This window comes from Sorex fumeus, unplaced genomic scaffold (genome assembly GCF_029834395.1).
Source record: "Sorex fumeus unplaced genomic scaffold, SorFum_2.1 ptg000006l, whole genome shotgun sequence".
Classification (NCBI taxonomy): Eukaryota; Metazoa; Chordata; class Mammalia; order Eulipotyphla; family Soricidae; genus Sorex; species Sorex fumeus.
In genome coordinates, this window is record NW_026606063.1 from 32,525,395 (window position 1) to 32,537,652 (window position 12,258).

Consider the following 12,258-nt stretch of genomic DNA (forward strand, 5'->3'; position numbering starts at 1 on the left):
CTTTTTCTGCTCTCATTTGTAATACAAATGACAGACTGAGAAAAGAGTGGGAATTAAGACCCAAGAATGTGGCTATGTTGGTAATTGCTGTGTACATAGCTGTATTAGGAGTCACCATCAGGCCTCCGACTTCTAATTAGTATTTTTCCTTCCATTCTATGCCAGATCCTTTTAACAAGAGCATGGTATGGCAGAATGGGATTTCATTCTTTTACTCTACACTGCCACTAAGATTATATTCTCAGCTAAATAATTATAAATAACTTTGGAAAAAATGTTTTTCAACAAAACCTGGTTTAAATGGACCATGGTAAGTATCACATGCTTTGCTTTCACTGGAGTCATCTTGCTTGCTCTCTCACATGACAACCACAGGCCCTGTTTCAGCATAGAAGAAAAGCTGTCTTTGATCTCAGCAGGAAAGGTCCTTTTTAATCACTACTGGAAGTGACTTCAAACAGCAGGTATTTTTAGTTTTATCTCCAAGTTTGAAGCGTGTGTGTGTGTGTGTGTGTGTGTGTGTGTGTGACAGAGAGAGAGAGAGAGAGAGAGAGAGAGAAAGAGAGAGAGAAAGAGAGAGAGAGAGAGACTGAAGGATTGGGTAGGGTAGTAAAAAGGAGCTAATGAAAAATTGAAAAGTGATTTGTTTTTTTGGATATCCATATATCCATATGCAGTTAATTCTCTTGGCCTGTATTCTTTTGTATGTGTAACAAATTGTTTATGAGGACAACAGTGGAAAGTACTAAAAGAGGGTTTTATTAACTAAGGTAGTTACTTGAAAATATTCTCCAAGGTTTAACGGCTGATGTGAATTAGCAATAAGAAAAACATTTCAACTACTGATGCCAACTTATCTGACCACACAGGGGGGAAAAACTGCCCTTTGCAAAATTTGTGTTCCTGCCAACAAGTACCTTCTACTTTTCATTTCAATAAACCTTTCTATTTACGGTTTCTATTTAAATAAACTTTTTTCCTTAGTTTCATGAAAATAGATTAAAAGAAAGAATTAGGCTCCTTTATAACAGCAGGGAATCAGAGGAACAGAAACAGAACCAATAATAAATACTATTTATTCAGTGTGGCTTGATAAAGCAAACTCTCTCTCAAATATTTTAGGATGCTATAAGCACTTGCAGCAAAGTGTTACCAGTACTCTCCTTACTCCTACTGTTTCTGTGTTCACTATTCAGTAGAATCTAGGAGGGGATTGCTGGATCTTATGAAGGACAAAATAAAAGAATCCCTTAATGCTTGCATTGCTGCTCACCTCACGGAATGGATGAGCTCTTCATACTCTGCTGCTGCCATTTTTACAGACTTTTGAGCTTTGTTGGTATCTTGTTCATGAGATGACAAAATGTTTTGCTTACTAGAAGACATTGCTACCACCTCTACTGAAAATAAAACAAGATGAAGAGAAAACACAGACACATGTTTTACCCACAAGGTGAATGAGTAGAAAAAGGCAAGTCCTCTAGCGTCTACATTTTTGATTCTTAATCATCTGCTCTTAAAGATATTCAAGAGTAAATAATCAGCTTATTGCTGCCATAAACTGTTTTACAAGTTCCAAAGCATTTAATATACTTTGATATCAGATAATCCTTATCTGACTCCACAGCAAAGATAGTCTCTAATATGTGACCTTTAACAAACAGCACTAACTTCAAGTTCTCCAACTGTAAAACTGGGTGAACACCAGCAGTGATTTCCTGTGCCTATTTTCCTGGAGTCTGCTTATCAGACACTTGGGAGCCTTTGTGCTTTCTGTTCCATCATGTGGATAGCTAAAAATACTCCATGGTTAGAGTATTTGCACCACAAAAATGGAAATATACTAAACTTTTGTTTCCTAGACATTATTAGTTAAATATTGGCCAGTCCAAAATTGCTCTCCTAAGGTTGTGATAAATTGTAAATGATGCAGAAGATTTAGCACAGGTGTATGTTTGGTGATTTATAGCGTCTATATTAACGTCTCCATTTGTCCCTGTTACGTGCTAGTGTAGTCCAATGGCGTCTGTTCGCTCTAGGAACACAAAGAGCCTCAAACCGATCGTTCATGATCTTGATGAAGAAGTCTGATCATCTGGTAGGTGGGCGGCCACACGTTCTTTTGACGTTCCGTGAAATCCAGTCGATAATGGCTCTAGTCCACCAGTCTTTTCTAAATCTCATGTCCTCTTTGACTTACTTAAAATGATAAGCTCCTTGAATATCCCAGAGATGTTTCTCCTAGGATGTTTTAATAGCCAACAAGTCTCTGGCGTCTAGCTGACTTTATTCTTAGGTAAATGATTTGTTCACCTGAGCCCTTTGCAAGCTCAGGAAGTGCTAAACTGACAGAATCTCAGATAAGGCTTTCCTGAAGGAGGAGATAATTGCAGGAAAATTGAACAACTTCAAATGTATCAAAAGGTCACATTGCAAACGATACTTTCCAAACCATAATCTAAAGGAAAAAGAAATGATCAAACACAAGTCATTAAAAGTACTAATTAATATAATAGAAAGCAATATAGACTAAAAGGGGAAAGCTAAATTTGTTTGCAAATGATGCAGAAATTGGGTATCAGTCATTAGCAAATAAAGTGTTCTGGGTTAGGACATGAACTTGAAGGGATATCTGACCTCTAATCCCACAGTATACATTGCTATAGTTTTTAAATCTTCAATGAGAAGAGTTTCACTATATATATTACATATATATATATACTTATGTGTCTATATATACAAATATATAACTCCAACCTGAAAAATATTTTTCTGTTTGGAAACAAAGTCAAATTAGGCATATCATCTTGGAGGAGTTGAATCTTAGTTTGGGTCTTATGTAATCTCATCCATCCCACACATTTCTTATTCATCAAGGACTTTTTAACAAAAAATAAGAGACTACAGTGAATAGACAGCCTGTTGGAAATTTATAATAAAGCTATCTAATTTTACAAAGCCCCCTTTACTTTGTAAAGGTGTTTAGGGAGCAACATAATTAAATGACTGCCATAAAATAAAGTTCTATTTTCTAATCTCATATTAAAATTTAGCTGGTATCTTAACTTTATAGCTATATGAATTTTATTGCTTTTTCTATTTCTGCTTTTTTGTACATCCTGTAATTTCCTTAAATATTATTCTTGATCATTTATTTCAAAGTGCATGTTATACCTTTATACATGAAGAAATACCTCCATAAATGAATATTGTGAAATGATTTTACCATGCAAAGACTATTTAAGGTCTAGTCTAGAACAGAATGAAATACCCTAACAGATAACCTAGAAACCATTAAAGGAGATGTCAACTTTGTTCAAAGAAGTTTATAGAATAACATGAGTAAAATATTGTTTATATTGATCCCTACTCAGCTAACTTACATTGATTTTTACCATTCACTCCATTCCTATCCCTAAGTTCCCAAAATATATCCTTCATTGCAGCACAGGACTTCTTTATAAATTCCATAACACTAGAATTCTGTCCAGGAACATAAACTTTCAATATTTTATACAATAGATTAAAAGATATGGTTGATCAATTTCTCTAGGAAGAACTATGTTCTGTTTTCTTTTTCTGTTTTTGCTTTCATTAAAAGATAATGAAAAAATGTCTTTGTGGTGTTATGTGGAGTTAGAAGTATTACAATATTGTGGAGATGAACCCAATTACTCTTTCTCACATTCTCCTCACAAGCACTTTGTATATTCAGCTCAAACTACTCATTTCTTCTTGTCCTCTTGACTTCTTTTTCCCTTCTATCTGCTTAGGACACTTAGTCCAGCTTCTCATTTCTACGTATTTTTCATCTTCCTTCTACCCATAAACACAAACTTCTGAGCAGCATTTGGCAATTACTAAAGATTTTTTTTAATCCAGGTATCATGGATGCTCTATCTTCTGCTACCTTTCTATGCCCATTAGGCTTTAATTTCCCTGAAATCAGGAAATTTAACAGAAAGTATTATACAGGGGTTAAGTGGAGATCACTCAGAATTCCACACAGAAAATAGAAAGCAGCAGAAATGGAAAAAGAAAATCATGTCTTCTAATAATTTTAGTGCTTCAAAAATTGCTTTGGAAAATAAGTTTAGTGAGTGTCTAGGAATAACATTCATATTGAAGTTATTTTAAAGACATCACTGCCAAAACTAGTGAAGTTCAAGGACATATATCCTAGCTATAGTCAAAGATAAGCAGAAGAGGGTAAGGTGCTGCCAGCAGGTCAACCCATACCTGCTGGGAGATTGCATAAGCAGTAGGATGGTGTCTTCATATTTCCAGATACCCCAAAATTGCTGCTGTGCCTTTGGCCAGACCCCAACAACTTGGGATCAAGTTTACCAAGAAATTAAACAGCCAAAAGTTAGGAATGTAGAAGCCACTCCACAAACCACATCCGACTCAGCTATATAAATTCATTTATTGGCCTTATTTCAGAGAACCCAAAAAACTCAAAAGAGATCAAAAGACAGTCAAGGCCGGTAGTGCGGAGGTAAGCAGGAACCCCTGACTGAGATCTCCAAGCCCACTTGGATTGGGACTGGGCCTCCTCCACCCAGGTCCCCAGTTTTCCAGTTGCTTGGCAATCACATCCACAAACTGCCCCCAGTGCCATGTAATCTCATCAATGTCCAAGACCCAGAGCCTATTAACTAAAGCTCCCAGAAGTGAATGACACAGAATTTCCTGGACATTATATTCTATCCATAATAAGCAATACAAAACAAATCATCTGGCATTGCCTTTTAGGCAGGTTTGAGTAGGACTGATGTCAAAAATAGAATGTGACCAAAGTAGAGAGAGAGTACGTGGGAAATTGTCTGCCACACAGGCAGGGGAAGGGTTGGATCAGTGTGGTGGTAGGGGGTGGGAAATACTGACGATTTGGGTGGTGAAAAATGTGCACTGATGAAGGGATGGGTGTTTGATGACTGCATGACTGAAGCTCAAACATGAAAGCTTGTAACTGTATCTCACAGTGAATCAATAAAAAGGGGGAAAATAAAAAAAGATAAGCAGAAATCAGAGATCTCGGATATCACCAGAGGTGGCAAGGAATCTTGAACACAACCAGTTTAGAAATAGTACTTATTAGACAGTGCTGTTAATTTTTTTTAAAAAGCACAAAATTGTTACAATATGGCTGTAATTTCATTTTATCTTAAATATTCTAAATCATTAATGTATCAAGAACTGGTTTCCAAGAGATGTACCAAGTTCCATTTTGACTTGAGAACTGTTGCAGTTCTCAGCAGGATGTGCGTATGTGTGTTTGTGGGAGTGGGGACAGGACTGTAAATTGATTGCTAGTATATAAAATCCATATGCTGTTTTCCAGCTACCTCACAAAGAAGTTTCATTATGGAGTTGATCACATCATCCAAATATTGAAAGCAAGGAAAGCTGAGATTCAAGGAAAGGAGATAGAATGCTTGTTTATTAAATACCTATTTGTGGACAGACACAGGTACGAGGTGTTTTATATTTCTCTTAATCCTTCTAATAATATTATAATGTTTGCAGATGAAACTGAGGAGTAAGATCACAAAATATTTCACCTATATAATAAAGAAGTGAAAACATTGAAATTCAAATCCTTATTTTTCTGCTTGAAAAGACCATAATCTCTTCATCAACACATTAATTTCAAAAACACTTTTAAAATGCTATTACATTTCCTTTGATGTTAAGCATACTGTTAAATGATCAAAGTAACATATTGATTTATTGATAATAACTTCAAGAATAACTAAGCTTCAATAAGAATGACTCACGTCTTTCAATTCATTACCTTTAATTCTTTTCCATGTTGAAAACAAATCATCTATGTAAAATATAACTGTATAAAGACTTTAATACATAATATGAAAACTTTTCTTTACCTTTCTCTAGAGTAGGTTGCAATGTTTTGGTAAAGCTAGTCATGAAATATATTATCCTACTTTTTGCATATATAACACATTGCAACATGTCTTCTTCCATTTTATTTTATATGCTCAGAATGGTATCTTTTTAATCATTCCTTTATATTATTAATAATTGTAAAATGTACATTGTACAGAAAGAAAGGTTTTTTGAGGTTAGAAAATTTTATGGCAATTTTAATAGCCATAGAGTATTTGTTTCCATAATATCATTCTTACACTAAGAAATGACTCCTCCACCAAAGAGAACTGAAGATTCAAAATAAACACCTTGAGCTCAAAGCAATTGCACAGTGTGTAGGGCTCTTGCCTTGCATGCATCAAACTGGGGTTTGATCCTGTGCATCACATGTTGTCCCCAGAGCACTGCCAGGAGTAATTCCTGAGTGCAGAACCAGGAGTAACCTCTGAATACTACTGGATGTTGCCCCAAAGCAAAACAAAACAAACAAAAAGAATGCCTGAAACTCTGTTATCTCCTTAAACACATAGCTTTCAGCCCTTTTGGAAAACAGTATGGATGATTCTCAAAAAATTAGAAATTGAGCTCCCATTTGACCCAGCTATACCACTCCTGGGAATATATCCCAGAGAGGCAAAAAAGTACAGTCGGAATGACATCTGCACTTCTATGTTCATTGCTGCACTATTCAAAATAGCCAAAATCTGGAAAAAACTCGAGTGCCCAAAAACAGATGACTGGTTAAAGAAACTTTGGTACATCTACACAATGGAGTACTATGCAGCTGTTAGAAAAGATAGAGTCATGAAATTTACATACAAGTGGTACTACATGGAAAGTATTATGCTAAGTGAAATGAGTCAGAAAGAAAGGGACAGACATAGAAAGATTGCATTCAGCTGGGGAATATAAAGTAACAAACTAGGAGACTAACATCCAAGAATAGTTGAGATAAGTACCAGGAGGTTCACTTCATGGCTTGGAGGCCAGCCACACATTCTAGGGGAAAAGGAAGCTCAGATAGAGAAGGAAGCACCAAAGAAAAGGGTGTTGGGAGGATCCTCTCAGGATGAGAAATGCATGCTGAACGTAGACTATTGACCTAACATGATTGCCACTCAATGCCTCTTTTGCAAACCACAGCACCCAAAAGGAGAGAGAAAACAAAAGAGAATGCCCTGCCACAGGGGTAGGGTGGGATGGGGGGAATGGGAGTATGGGGAGGTGGGAGGGATACTAGGAGCATGGGTGCTCCCGTGGGTGGAGAATGGGCACTGGTGGAGGGATGGGTGCTCAATCATTGTGTAACTGAAACCCAAGGACAAAAAATTTTAAATATACAACTGTACCACATGGTGTTTCACTAATAAAATTAGATAGAAAGAAAGAAAGAAAGAAAGAAAGAAAGAAAGAAAGAAAGAAAGAAAGAAAGAAGAAGGAAGGAAGGAAGGAAGGAAGGAAGGAAGGAAGAAGAAAGAAAGAAAGAAAGAAAGAAAGAAAGAAAGAAAGAAAGAAAGAAAGAAAGAGAAAGAGGAAACACATTGCTTCCAGGTGTGGGGAGCATAGGCTCCCTAAGAGTAAGTACCTCCCTTGTGGTAAATTGAGACTGCTCCCTGGAAAAAAATATCAATTCCTTTTCTTTGTGTCTCTGATGAGCTGACTGTACGGGTTTTGTGGTCCAAAGATTATTAGGTGAAATCAAAGTTTTAAGACTCTTTGGCCTTTTTTAAAAAAGAAATTAAACATATCCAAAATAAGTTTAATAACTTTGACAGAATTTCTGGGGCTGGAGCAATAGCACAACAGGTAGGGCATTTGCCTTGCTTGCGCCTGACCTGGGTTCGATTCCCAGCATCCCATATGGTCCCCTGAGCACTGCCAGGAGTAATTCCTGAGTGCAGAGCCAGGAGTAACCCCTATACATAGCCAGATGTGACCCTAAAAGAAAAAAAATAACTTTGACAGAATTTCAAAGTTTATGGAACAGCACATTCTGACCCCAAAAATATCTAATTGTAAAGGAATAAAATGAATACTCCACAACCTACATGATCTGGAACATTACTGGTGCAAAGAAATGGGTGCAGATATTAAGTATATTTTTTAAGCAAGATGCCAGGAGATCTTAGAAGTAAAAGTATGTTTTTATGGAGTTAAAGTCTATTAACAATATTGACAATTAGCATCAGTGGCTTTCACTGATACTGATACCCCTTATCATAAAGCAGAAATGTTTTACCATCCAATCATAAAATTCATCAGTTTGTCTGCTATTGAGGAAAGATTGCTAGCTCCTAAGACTGAATAAGAAGTAGTATCAGAATACATACTATTAGGGATAAGTCCACCTTAATAAAATCCCAGGAATTTTGTTTTCTATTTTTGCAAAGTAGAACCCTTTAGTTTTCCCTTTTACTGAAGCTCTGCTTCATTTTGGGTTCTTTTATCTTCTGCTCATATCAAAATAAAGTTTTCTTTAGAAATTCAATGTTTTTATTATGGAAAAATTTTAATAAAAGAAATAAATTGTGTCTTTAGTAGTCAGAGTTAATATCAATCCTTTATAGTAAGGGTTCTCCAAAGAAACAGGACAAAATCAATAAGATAAATATATGTTGATTTTGTGCATTCATATATTTATGTTATAAATTATCTGTACAGGTATGAGAAAGAGAGAAATAAATAAATAAATTTATGTTGTTGTTATGGAAACGTGGTCAGTTCAAAAATTTTAGGGTGGTTCCAACAGCCTGGAAACCCAGGAGATTTGATGTTGCTGTTGAAATCTGAAGGTTGTCTTCTGGTAGAATCCCCTCTTGTTTAGGAACAATCAGTCATTTTGCTCTGTTCTATTCAGACCTGGCATGTAATTGATTGAATGGAGCATGACCTCCCCCAACAAACATGAACTACAAAAAAAGCATACCACTTTAATCAAAGCTTGCCAACTTAAATGCTAATCACATCCAAAACATCCTCACAGAAATATCTAGAATAATGGTTCACCAAAGTTCATAGCCAGCTACATGCATACATGAAATTATCAACAGATAATGCTAGAAATAAGAACATTTTTGATAGTAAAACTGAGTTAGATTGATATGTGTACCAAAGAAATAAGCTGTCACCTTGATGTAGAATAAATGTCCATAAAGAAAGAATTAGAGCACTCTAGATCATTTAATGAGAAAAAAGGGCAATGGTTGTCAATTCAGGAACTTCACTAGTAAGCAAAATTTGGACCACATTCATTAAGATGCTGACTGGCAGTTTTTAAAACATAAAATAGGAAATAACATGTGAAAATAAGTATTTTAAGAGATCAGATTGAGGGTTGGAGAGCTAGCAAGCAGTTACAGCGCTTGTCTTGCAAACTTCTTACTCAGGTACCCATGAAGCCCACCTGACAGCAGAGCCAGAAGTGGGTCCTGAGCAGAGCCAGGAGTGGACCCCAAAATCATGGTCACGATCCTCACGTTGTTTATCGATTTTCTCGAGCGCGCCCAGTAACATTGCGAGACTTGTTACTGTGTTTGGCATATTGAATACGTCACGGGGAGCTTGCCAGGCTTTGCCTTGTGGGCGAGATACTCTCGGTAGCTTGCTGGGCTCTCTGAGAGGGGCAGAGAAATCGAACTCAGGTCAGCAATGTTGGCTGCGTGTAAGGCAAACGCCCCACCTGCTGTGCTATTGCTCCAGCCCTGGACCCCAAAACAAAAAGCACAAATGTTTCATTTAAATAGTAAGACTAAACTTTGATAGAAAAAGATAGAAGAAATTGGAGATAAAATAGAGAGAGATGGGAGAAAGAAGCAGGAGGACAGGACATGGAGAAGGGCAGGGAAGAAAAGAGAAAAACATGTACTCCCCCCCCATACACCCCAAGTAAACTGCATATAAAAGTATTTAAAGTGAATGTGTGGGGCTGGAGTGAAAGGGTAGGGCGGTTGCCTTGCACACGGTCAACCCGCGTTCAATTCCCAGAATCCCAAATGGTCCCATAAACACCACCAGGAGTACTGAGTGCCTGAGCCAGGAGTAACCCCTGTGCGTTGACGGGTGTGACTCAAAAAGAAAAAAAAAACAAATAAAGTGAATGTGTGATGTGATAAAGGAAATAGTAAGAAATATCATGGATGAGGAAGACCTTTTAAAGTTTTTTCTGTAGAAGGTCTTAATAAAGTCACTAATTTACTTTATAACTTTAAGAAATGTTTAGCATTGTAGCACTGTTCCACTGTTGTCCCATTTGTTTATCAATTTGCTCGAGTGGGCATAGTAACAACTCCATTGTGAGACTTGTTACTGTTTTTGGCATATCGAATACACTACGGGGGGAATTTGACAGGCTCTGCTATGTGGGCCGGATACTCTCGCAGCTTGCAGGGCTGCCGAAAGGGACGGACAACCAGGGTTGGCCACGTGCAAGGCAAATACTCTTGCTGTGTGCAAGGCAAATGCCTTACCCGCTGTGCTATCACTCCAACCCATCCAAGAGATGTTTATAGGCAAAAAATTAAAATAAAATTATAATTTATAGCAGACAGAATAAACATAGGACAACTACAGAACCAAAATCTATCAAATGGGAACCAAGGCAGCATGAGAATGGAATAGACATCTAGTCAAGGCTAGAATTTGAATTTCTGACTCAGACATTAAGCAGGAGATAGAGTGGATGCTAAGGAAGAAGTCAAAGATTAGAGCAATTACAGAAAATTACTCTGAAGCACAAAGAGTCTTTGAATAATCCAAGTCCCTGATGGTAAGAACTCAACAAATGCAAGAGAGGAATTAAAAAAAAAAAGGAGTGGAAGCATATAACAGAATTATATTCCCTCTAAAATAAAGATCTGAGTATGTAAAAATAACAAATTGTTTCCCAGGAAATAAACTTGATACAGAGCAATTATCACTGCTTTATCTTATCTTGGGCAAGCTATTGAAATTCAAGGACAAAGGAAGGATTATTCAACAATTCAGGTAGCAAAGCAAGCCACTTTCAAAGGTGATGTAGGGAAGAAAGCCCCATCATATTATTCCCATACTAAGCAAAAAACACATCAGAGTGCACTAGACAGAGATTGATTGAAAAAAAATGGGACTCAAAAATACCATATCCATTTGTGTTGCTACTTATTTATAACATTACAGACAACATTTCATACATGGATAATTTAGTGCTATCACTGCCATGAGCCTTCTTTTTTAAGAAAAATAAATAAAAAGTAGCAAAGTCACACAATCAAAAAACAAATGTAGAAACTATGGTAAAAATGCAAGCATAATCGAAATTGAGGAAAATAATAAATTTTCTAGGAAAATAAATCTCGTCTGTGCAGAAATCATATATATTACTCAGTACATTTTTTTTTCTGTAAAGTACTGGCCAAAACCTTGTGAGTAAGGTTTTCTCCTGCTTGGAAACCCTTCGGTGGGCAGTCTGTTCCCCACATGTGATGGGGATGATTCTCTCTCCTGGAGGCCTTCCTAATGGTCCCCAACATACTTTGCTTCCTGAGCCCAAGCCTCCTTCGGTCAGGCCCAGCTTCCTGCCCTGGCTCTAGCCTTCCTAGGGGCCACCCCCTGTGATCCTCGGGCACCCTCTCCTCCAAGACTTCCCTCTCCCCTAAAGCACGTACTTGAAAAGTGTCCAGTTGAAGAGAAGGCGCCACTGAATACTCCCTCTTTTGTCTCTTCTGCTCTTTTGCAGATTGTCATCGTGAAGTTCAACCCCTTTATCACTTGTTTGCACAGCAAGTACCGCAAACGCCACTTCAATGCCCCCTTGCCAGTGAGCGAGAAGAATATGTCATCACCGTCCAAGGAGCTGCAGCAGAAATACAACATCTGCTCCATGCTCATCCTAAAGGACACCGAGGGTCCAGGTGGTTTGAGGGCACTGCAAAGGTCAGTAAATCTGAAAGGTGGTTTAGGTTTACAAGAAAGAAAAAAATCATCTACATCCTGTGCAGGTGCAGCAGGAGATGGTCAACGACACAAAGGTCCATGTGGGTATTCAGCCCAGCAAGGTGGTCATCACCAGGCAAAAATTGGACAAAGATGAAAAAAAATTTTTTTGAATGTAAAGTCAAATCTCAACAAGTTGAAAAGGAGAAAAGCAAATACAGGGGAGAACTGTTTGAGAAAATGCAAGAATGAGCGTGCTGGAGCCTGAAGCTATAGCACAGGGATACGGCGTCTGCCTTGCATGCGGAGGACCCCGGTTCGAATCCCAGCATCCCATATGGTGCCCTGAGCAATGCCAGGAGTAATTACTGAGTGCAGAGCCAGGAGTAACCACTGAGTATCGCTGGGTATGACCCGAAAAAGCAAAAAAAAAAAAAAATGACTGTGTTGTTGTAA

The 12,258-nt window shown here is 37.6% G+C and overlaps 1 pseudogene; it reads left to right on the forward strand.

The window, feature by feature from the left end:
* Positions 1-9,091: 9,091 nt before the first annotated feature.
* On the forward strand, positions 9,092-12,054 carry LOC130034777 (60S ribosomal protein L26-like 1; annotated as a pseudogene).
* Positions 12,055-12,258: the final 204 nt, after the last annotated feature.